This window comes from Salvelinus alpinus, chromosome 27 (genome assembly GCF_045679555.1).
Source record: "Salvelinus alpinus chromosome 27, SLU_Salpinus.1, whole genome shotgun sequence".
NCBI lineage: Eukaryota > Metazoa > Chordata > Actinopteri > Salmoniformes > Salmonidae > Salvelinus > Salvelinus alpinus.
In genome coordinates this window covers 11,680,994-11,690,690 of record NC_092112.1, presented here as the reverse complement: position 1 = coordinate 11,690,690, position 9,697 = coordinate 11,680,994, and the positions used below count along the sequence as shown (strand labels likewise).

The following is a 9,697-nucleotide window of genomic DNA, read 5'->3' as shown; positions in this document are numbered from 1 at the left end:
GCAACTCAGTGTTTGTAGTTTGTTAGCTGGCTAGGAAGGTCAAAGAGGTTTTCTAATCGATTTTGTCCTAGGTTTGTGCAATAATCAATACTTAGTTAAAGGAAGTGCATGCCATTCCGGATCCATAAAATATGTTCGTTATTTTTTTGCTTTTTCTGTCTCCACATTGTTAGCTAGCTAGTAACGTTAACTCACTGCTATCTGAAGACGTTACAGCTAGCCCACAGTAGTTTGGAAATGGCTAGATATCGCTCCAGCTGTAATTGTTATCCAACAAGCGAGATCTTATGCAGAACTGTTATCAGCAATTCAATATGGAAGATGAAACATACATCGACGGCAAGGCCATCTCTTTGGAGTGTCAAAGTCACTCGGTTTTTTTTTGCAGGGAGTTCACAGTCAGCCCCGCTAAAGTCTCCATAGGCAGAATGGTGGTGTACACTTGTGCTGTCTGCCTATCTGCCTACACATATTCTTCTTTACTGAGGTAAGGACACTAGGGCTGGTTCAGTCCCAAATGGCACCATATTCCCTATACAGTGTACTACTTTGAACCAAAAAGTACTACACTGTATATGGAATAGGGCCATTTGGGACTCCTCCTCGATACCTACTGGCACGTGCATCAGTGGTCAACAATCCTGCTCTTGGAGATCTCCTGGGAGTGCAGGCTTTTGTTCTTGCCCGACACTAACAATCTGTTTCAACCAACTGCATCCGATGTTGTGTAGTTGAATCAGGTGTGTTAGTGCTGGGATATAACAAAAGCCCACAATACCAGTAGCTCTCCAGAGCCACAGTTGGTGACCACTAAACTAGTTGACTCAGACGTATGCATAGAGATCATATGATACATGCTATATGTTAAATATGCCTAAATGTCTCCTACTGGTGTGACCTTGTGTAACCGATGTGAAATGGCTAGCTAGTTAGCGGTGGTGCGCGCTAATAGCCTTTCAATCGGTGACGTCACTTGCTCTGAGACCTTGAAGTAGTGGTTCCCCTTGCTCTGCAAGGCCCGCGGCTTTTGTGGAGCGATGGGTAACGATGCTTCGTGGGTGACTGTTGTTGATGTGTGCAGAGGGTCCCTGGTTCGCGCCCGGAGCGAGGGGACGGACCCCGGGTCGGAGCGAGGGGACGGACCCCGGGTCGGAGCGAGGGGACGGACTAAAGTTCTACTGTTACACTCGTACGGTTCAATTAGTTCAACATCAATTTCATCTACTTCATTTCAGAACACAGCCGTTCTCTCCAGTGTCATAATCATCACCCTGGTCGGTATGATGGTCCACATCCACTTTGTGAACGTGGACCGTGTGAGACGCTGCTCATCATTGGTTCCCTGGGTGACCAGGTGTCTTCTAGCGACGCCTCCGGCACTGAGTCCTACAGGCTTCATAGAGATGGGCAAGATCAAAGCCATAGTAATTAATGAAGCTGTTCACATGGTGAGGAAGATCAAAGACATAGTAATTAATGAAGCTATTCACATGGTGTGGAAAATCAAAGACATAGTAAATTAATGAAGCTTTTCACATGGTGAGGAAAATCAAAGACATAGTAAATTAATGAAGCTATTCACATGGTGAGGAAGATCAAAGACATAGTAATTAATGAAGCTATTCACATGGTGAGGAAAATCAAAGACATAGTAATTAATGAAGCTTTTCACATGGTGAGGAAAATCAAAGACATAGTAATTAATGAAGCTTTTCACATGGTGAGGAAAATCAAAGACATAGTAATTAATGAAGCTATTCACATGGTGAGGAAGATCAAAGACATAGTAATTAATGAAGCTTTTCACATGGTGAGGAAAATCAAAGACATAGTAAATTAATAAAGATATTCACATGGTGAGGAAATAGAAGACTACTGAGCTATTTGTTTTCCTGCCAATCTACGTGTCTACAGTGGATTTGATCATCACTAAAGTCATTGATTTGCGTCTCGTTCAGGAGAAGCTAGGTGAATCCTGCTATAACTTATCTTAAAGGTTGATGATTTGCAAGGGCAGGGCAGTCAACAACGTTAACCTATTTGTTTCAGCAAACAGTCATCTACTACCTGTGCATCCTGCTGAAAGACCTCGCAGATCCTGATGCCGTTTCTTGCGTGGTCCCGCTGTTTCAGGTGAGCCTCAGAGTCATTACTGATCTGTAAAATACTGTTTACGATGCACGTATGTGTGTTTAGTAAAACAACACTAGTGGTCTTGCTGTTGGTTAAAGTTGAATGAAAATGACTACTTTCGCCTTTGAATTGAGGTACTTTCACCCTGTTAAATCTCTATTATACCTGTTGGAATATAACCCACCTATTAATATTCTTTCAGAGCTCAAAGCCAAGACTGAACTGCCTTGTCAAAGTGTACAAGAGCTGCCGGAAGATTCTAGCAAAGTGCTGATGGTGATGACGTTAAAGGAAGTGCATGCCATTCCGCTGATGGTGATGACGTTAAAGGAAGTGCATAACATTCCGGATCCATAAAATATGTTCCTTATTTTTTTAGCTTTTTCTGTCTCCACATTGTTAGCTAGCTAGTAACGTTAACTCACTGCTATCTGAAGACGTTACAGCTAGCCCACAGTAGTTTGGAAATAGCTAGATATCGCTCCAGACGTAATTGTTATCCAACAAGCGAGATCTTATGCAGAACGGTAATCAGCAATTCAATATGGAAGATGAAACATACCCCCGACATCGACGGCAAGGCCATCTCTCTGGAGTGTCAAAGTCACTCGGGATTATAACCCACCTATTATTATTCTTTCAGAGCTCAAAGCCAAGACTAAACTGCCTTGTCAAAGTGTACAAGAGCTGCCGGGAGATTCTAGCAAAGTGGTGATGACGTTAAAGGAAGTGCATGCCATTCCGGTGATGGCGACGAAGTCGTCCTGGTAATTTGGTAAAGCAGTGTCACTGACTTCACTTTATACCACTGGTTCAAACCACTGACATGCAACATGTTTATACTATCTATTTGGTTAAGTTATCAGTTCTCAATGGAAAGAAACTGATGATGATGATACGCCTGACATCATCATCAGCTGATTGTTTTTTATCCTCATTTCTCTCTTTAAATATTTTGAGGTACTTTTCCACACGCCAGGTTTTCAGTAATCGAAGAAACCTTGAGGTCGGTCATCCAACTAAAATACGAGTATCGCTAGAGAATTAGTTTATGAATGTAGGTCCTTACTTAAGAGTTACCTGGTGTTATTATTTACTCAGATGCCTTAGTACAACCTGTCTCCATTTTTTTTTTTTTTATAATCCATCTACCTGAACAAAGTGTTTCCTGTAACCATGTCCTTACTTAATAATTTTAAAGATTTCTTATTGAAACAATGTATTTAGAAATAGTTTTTAAATTATGCTTTTTTTAAATTTTTGTTATTGTAATAATTATATTTGAAGAGTTATTAGTGTTTATTATCATGTAATAAGTTGTTAACATCACAAGCTGCTATTCTTTCCATCGCCATTAGAGGACAGGACCTACCACCTTTGACTCACTGTATATAGACTTTTCTTTTTTTCTACTGTATTATTGACTGTATGTTTTGTTTATTTCATGTGTAACTTTGTGTTGTTGTATGTGTCGAATTGCTTTGCTTTATCATGGCCAGGTCGCAGTTGCAAATGAGAACTTGTTCTCAACTAGCCTACCTGGTTAAATAAAGGTGAAATAACATAACAGAACCACTTCCACTTCACACACAGGCCTATGATTGTCATTATCTGGCCAAGATGCAAAGTCCTACACTTTTTTAATTCTTAAAAATCTGATTTTAAATTTAATACTAACCTTTAAATTAGGACTGAAAGACTATTTTTGATATCCATTGTATTTTTTGCCTTTGTATCTTGGCCACATAGTGGGAACCTAGGCCTACAGCCAGAGTATGCAGATGGTTTAGAAAAAGAAAATACAAAAGGATAAGGTCTGAACCCAGCTGATCCAGATGGACACTAGTGGGTCAGTCAATGCGGCACTTTTTAAAAAACATTTTATTACACAATATGTTTCCTGTTCAAACTGTCCTCTACGTGTGTTAGTTTGCATAGTACAGTAATCAGCGTATCTCCCACAGGATATCCACGGGTCTGCGTCCCAAATGGCACCCAGGCTGCACCACTGTCTGATACTGCCTGGGACGCAACCAAAAGTTTCATAAGACTTATCCCCTCTGGCTCTGTTCTGTAGGCAAAACCAACCTGCTTCATTGACATGACATAGCAGCACTATTAGCATCCCTATGGCTGTTAGCTGTAGATATGTTAGCCTACTGTTGGTATTTAACACAACAGAAACTGATAAGAACTTAAAGAGGGTCAGAGAGGTTGGACCGCTCAATTAACAGAGTGAATGATTACCTAGTTGGTGGATAGAACATGTTGAGGTGTGTTTTGTGTCTATTATACGCATGACTGTTCTCATACTAATTTAATCTAGATTTAGTAATTGAATATAGCCTTTGTAATTTAATCTAGATTTAGTAATTGAATATAGCCTTTGTAATTTAATCTAGATTTAGTAATTTAATATAGCCTTTGTAATTTAATCTAGATTTAGTAATTGAATATAGCCTTTGTAATTTAATCTAGATTTAGTAATTGAATATAGCCTTTGTAATTTAATCAAGCCTTTGTAATGGAATCTAGCAATTTTAGGCAATGACTCCAACACCATCATTAAGTTTGCAGATAGGCCTGATCACCGACAACGACTAGACAGCCTATAGGGAGGTCAGAGACCTGGTGGTGCCAGAATAACAACCTATCCCTCAATGTAACCAAGACTAAGGAGATGATTGTGGACTACAGGAAAAGGAGGACCGAGCACACCCCCATTCTCATCGACGGGGCTGTAGTGGAGCAGGTTGAGAGCTTCAAGTTCCTTAGTGTCCACATCACCAACAAACTAGAATGGTCCAAACACACCAAGACAGTCGTGAAGAGGGCACAACAAAGCCTATTCCCCCTCAGGAAACTAAAAAGATTTGCCATGGTTCTACAGCTGCAACATCGAGAGCATCCTGACTGGTTGCATCACTGCCTGGTACGGCAACTGCTCGGCCTCTGACCGCAAGGCACTACAGAGGGTAGTGCGTAAGGCCCAGTACATCACTGGGGATAAGCTGCCTGCCATCCAGGACCTCTACACCAGGCGGTGTCAGAAGAAGGCCCTAAAAATTGTAAAAGACCCCAGCCACCCCAGTCATAGACTGTTCTCTACTACCGCATGGCAAGCGGTACCGGAGTGCCAAGTCTAGAGAGGCAGCAGGCTGTAGAGAAGCAGCAGGCTGTAGAGAAGCAGCAGAGAGGCAGCAGGCTGTAGAGAAGCAGCAGGCTGTAGAGAAGCAGCAGAGAGGCAGCAGGCTGTAGAGAAGCAGCACAGAGGCAGCAGGCTGTAGAGAGGCAGCAGGCTGTAGAGAAGCAGCAGGCTGTAGAGAAGCAGCAGGCTGTAGAGAAGCAGCAGGCTGTAGAGAGGCAGCAGGCTGTAGAGAAGCAGCAGGCTGTAGAGAGGCAGCAGGCTTTAGAGAGGCAGCAGGCTGTAGAGAAGCAGCAGAGAGGCAGCAGGCTGTAGAGAAGCAGCAGGCTGTAGAGAAGCAGCAGGCTGTAGAGAGGCAGCAGGCTGTAGAGAGGCAGCAGGCTGTAGAGAAGCAGCAGGCTGTAGAGAAGCAGCAGGCTGTAGAGAAGCAGCAGGCTGTAGAGAGGCAGCAGGCTGTAGAGAGGCAGCAGGCTGTAGAGAGGCAGCAGGCTGTAGAGAAGCAGCAGGCTGTAGAGAAGCAGCAGGCTGTAGAGAGGCAGCAGGCTGTAGAGAAGCAGCAGGCTGTAGAGAAGCAGCCGGCTGTAGAGAAGCAGCAGGCTGTAGAGAAGCAGCAGGCTGTAGAGAAGCAGCAGGCTGTAGAGAGGCAGCAGGCTGTAGAGAAGCAGCAGGCTGTAGAGAAGCAGCAGAGAGGCAGCAGGCTATAGAGAAGCAGCAGGCTGTAGAGAAGCAGCCGGCTGTAGAGAGGCAGCAGGCTGTAGAGAAGCAGCCGGCTGTAGAGAGGCAGCAGGCTGTAGAGAAGCAGCAGGCTGAAGAACAGCTCTGTACCATTTAATGTTTTCAGTGTCAGTTGAGTGTGACTGAGAATGATTTTCTGCCTCACACCTCTCCTCCGTATCTCAGCCTGAGCACTCTTTAAAATTGTCTCTCCTTTCTCTCTCGCTCTCTCCTATAATTTCCTCCAAAGTCTATATGTTCTGTTTGCTTTCATAAAAGCCTCTGAGGTGGTTAATCAGGTCTGTCTCTTCATAAACGCCTCTGAGGTTAACCAGGTATGTCTCCTCATTGAAGTGGTTTTTTTAATCAGAGCTCTATTTCTGCTTCTTAGGAGAATATTGTTTGGAAATATACCTGTAGTTTTTAAGGGAACTTCTCCAACAGAACTGGAATGAACCCCCTGTAGCTCATCAAAGCAGGAATAGACCTGATACCAGAACACCAATTAGCCTGTAGTTCAAAGTTCACAAACCTCATTCACTTTCTCAACGGGGCCTTTCCCTCCCTAGGCAGCTCCACCATTCTCTATTTTCCCCTCCATCTTGGAGACCATCTGAAGCCCCACAGGCCTGTGAACCCTGACCCCCTCTACTTCCCCCTTCCTTCCCCTGTGCTCCCCCACTACTCCAGCCCTGTGAACCCTTTCCCTCCCTTTCTCCCCCACTACTCCAGCCCTGTGAACCCTTTCCCTCCCTTTCTCCCCCACTACTCCAGCCCTGTGAACCCTTTCCCTCCCTTTCTCCCCCACTGCTCCAGCCCTGTGAACCCTTTCCCTCCCTTTCTCCCCCACTACTCCAGCCAGGTGAACTCTTTCCCTCCCTTTCTCCCCCACTACTCCAGCCCTGTGAACCCTTTCCCTCCCTTTCTCCCCCACTACTCCAGCCCTGTGAACCCTTTCCCTCCCACTGCTCCAGCCCTGTGAACCCTTTCCCTCCCTTTCTCCCCCACTACTCCAGCCCTGTGAACCCTTTCCCTCCCTTTCTCCCCCACTACTCCAGCCCTGTGAACCCTTCCCCTCTCTTTCTCCCCCACTACTCCAGCTGTGCTCTCTGGGTGTCAAAACAAGCAGCAAGGTGTGAGTTTATATCAGTTCAGGTCTAATCTGCCTCCTGCTTGGGAAAGACCCAGTCCCTCTATCAGCCATCCCAGTCCCTCTACCAGCCCTGACCCCCTGCTTGGGAAATACCCAGTCCCTCTCCTCTGCCCTCCCAGCCCCTCTCCCAGCCCTGACCCCCTGCTTGGGAAAGACCCAGTCCCTCTATCAGCCCTCCCAGTCCCTCTACCAGCCCTGACCCCCTGCTTGGGAAATACCCAGTCCCTCTCCCAGCCCTGACCCCCTGCTTGGGAAATACCCAGTCCCTCTCCCAGCCCTGACCCCCTGCTTGGGGAAGACCCAGTCCCTCTACCAGCCCTGACCCCCTGCTTGGGAAAGGCCCAGTCCCTCTCCCAGCCCTGACCCCCTGCTTGGGGAAGGCCCAGCCCCTCTACCAGCCCTGACTCCTTGCTTGGGGAAGACCCAGTCCCTCTACCAGCCCTGACCCCCTGCTTGGGAAAGGCCCAGTCCCTCTCCCAGCCCTGACCCCCTGCTTGGGAAAGACCCAGTCCCTCTACCAGCCCTGACTCCTTGCTTGGGGAAGACCCAGTCCCTCTACCAGCCCTGACCCCCTGCTTGGGAAAGGCCCAGTCCCTCTCCCAGCCCTGACCCCCTGCTTGGGGAAGGCCCAGCCCCTCTACCAGCCCTGACCCCCTGCTTGGGGAAGGCCCAGTCCCTCTCCTCTGCCCTCCCAGCCCCTCTACCAGCCCTAATCCCCTGCTGGTCCTGATTTACAACCAGCAGGTGTCTGTAGTTTGTCCAGAGGGCCTGAGGTGTGGGGAGGTGTAGGTCGGTCACTCCCAGGTTGTCCCCTCTGGCCCTGGGCCTCTGGTTCCTGATTGCTTCCCTCCTCTCCTCTCCTCACCTCTCATCTCCCCACTTCTCCTCTCCCCACCTCTCCTCTCCCCACTTCTCCTCTTCCCACCTCTCCTCTCCCCACCTCTCCTCTCCCCACTTCTCCCCCCCCTCTCTCCTCTCCCCACCTCTCCTCTCCCCCCCCCACCTCTCCTCTCCCCACCTCTCCCCACCCCTCCTCTCCCCACTTCTCCCCCCCCCTCTCTCCTCTCCCCACCTCTCCTCTCCCCACCTCTCCTCTCCTCTCCCCACCCCTCCTCTCCCCACTTCTCCCCCCCCTCTCTCCTCTCCCCACCTCTCCCCACTTCTCCCCCACCCTCTCTCCTCTCCTCTCCCCACCTCTCCTCACCCCTCCCCACTTCTCCCCCCCCCCTCTCTCCTCTCCCCACCTCTCCTCTCCCCACCCCTCCTCTCCCCACTTCTCCCCCCCCCTCTCTCCTCTCCCCACCTCTCCTCTCCCCACCTCTCCTCTCCCACCTGTCCTCTTCCCCTCCCCTAACACACCACCCAACCTCCTCTCAGCAGCGTAACACACCACCACCCAACCTCCTCAACAGCGTAACACACCACCACCCAACCTCCTCTCAACAGCGTAACACACCACCACCCAACCTCCTCAACAGCGTAACACACCACCACCCAACCTCCTCTCAACAGCGTAACACACCACCACCCAACCTCCTCTCAGCAGCGTAACACACCACCACCCAACCTCCTCTCAGCAGCGTAACACACCACCACCCAACCTCCTCTCAACAGCGTAACACACCACCACCCAACCTCCTCTCAGCAGCGTAACACACCACCACCCAACCTCCTCTCAGCGTAACACACCACCACCCAACCTCCTCTCAACAGCGTAACACACCACCACCCAACCTCCTCTCAGCAGCGTAACACACCACCACCCAACCTCCTCTCAGCGTAACACACCACCACCCAACCTCCTCAGCAGCGTAACACACCACCACCCAACCTCCTCAACAGCGTAACACACCACCACCCAACCTCCTCAACAGCGTAACACACCACCACCCAACCTCCTCTCAGCAGCGTAACACACCACCACCCAACCTCCTCTCAGCAGCGTAACACACCACCACCCAACCTCCTCTCAGCAGCGTAACACACCACCACCCAACCTCCTCTCAGCAGCGTAACACACCACCACCCAACCTCCTCTCAGCAGCGTAACACACCACCACCCAACCTCCTCAACAGCGTAACACACCACCACCCAACCTCCTCAACAGCGTAACACACCACCACCCAACCTCCTCAACAGCGGAACACACCACCACCCAACCTCCTCAACAGCGTAACACACCACCACCCAACCTCCTCAACAGCGTAACACACCACCACCCAACCTCCTCAACAGCGTAACACACCACCACCCAACCTCCTCAACAGCGTAACACACCACCACCCAACCTCCTCAACAGCGTAACACACCACCACCCAACCTCCTCAACAGCGTAACACACCACCACCCAACCTCCTCAACAGCGTAACACACCACCACCCAACCTCCTCAACAGCGTAACACACCACCACCCAACCTCCTCAACAGCGTAACACACCACCACCCAACCTCCTCAACAGCGTAACACACCACCACCCAACCTCCTCTCAGCAGCGTAACACACCACCACCCAACCTCCTCTCAGCAGCGTAACACACCACCACCCAACCTC

General features: G+C 48.9%; 1 pseudogene; it reads left to right on the top strand.

Annotated features, from left to right (window-relative positions):
• Positions 1-14: 14 nt before the first annotated feature.
• LOC139555967 (phosphatidylinositol N-acetylglucosaminyltransferase subunit H-like) lies at positions 15-2,492 on the top strand (annotated as a pseudogene).
• The last annotated feature ends 7,205 nt before the right edge of the window (positions 2,493-9,697 follow it).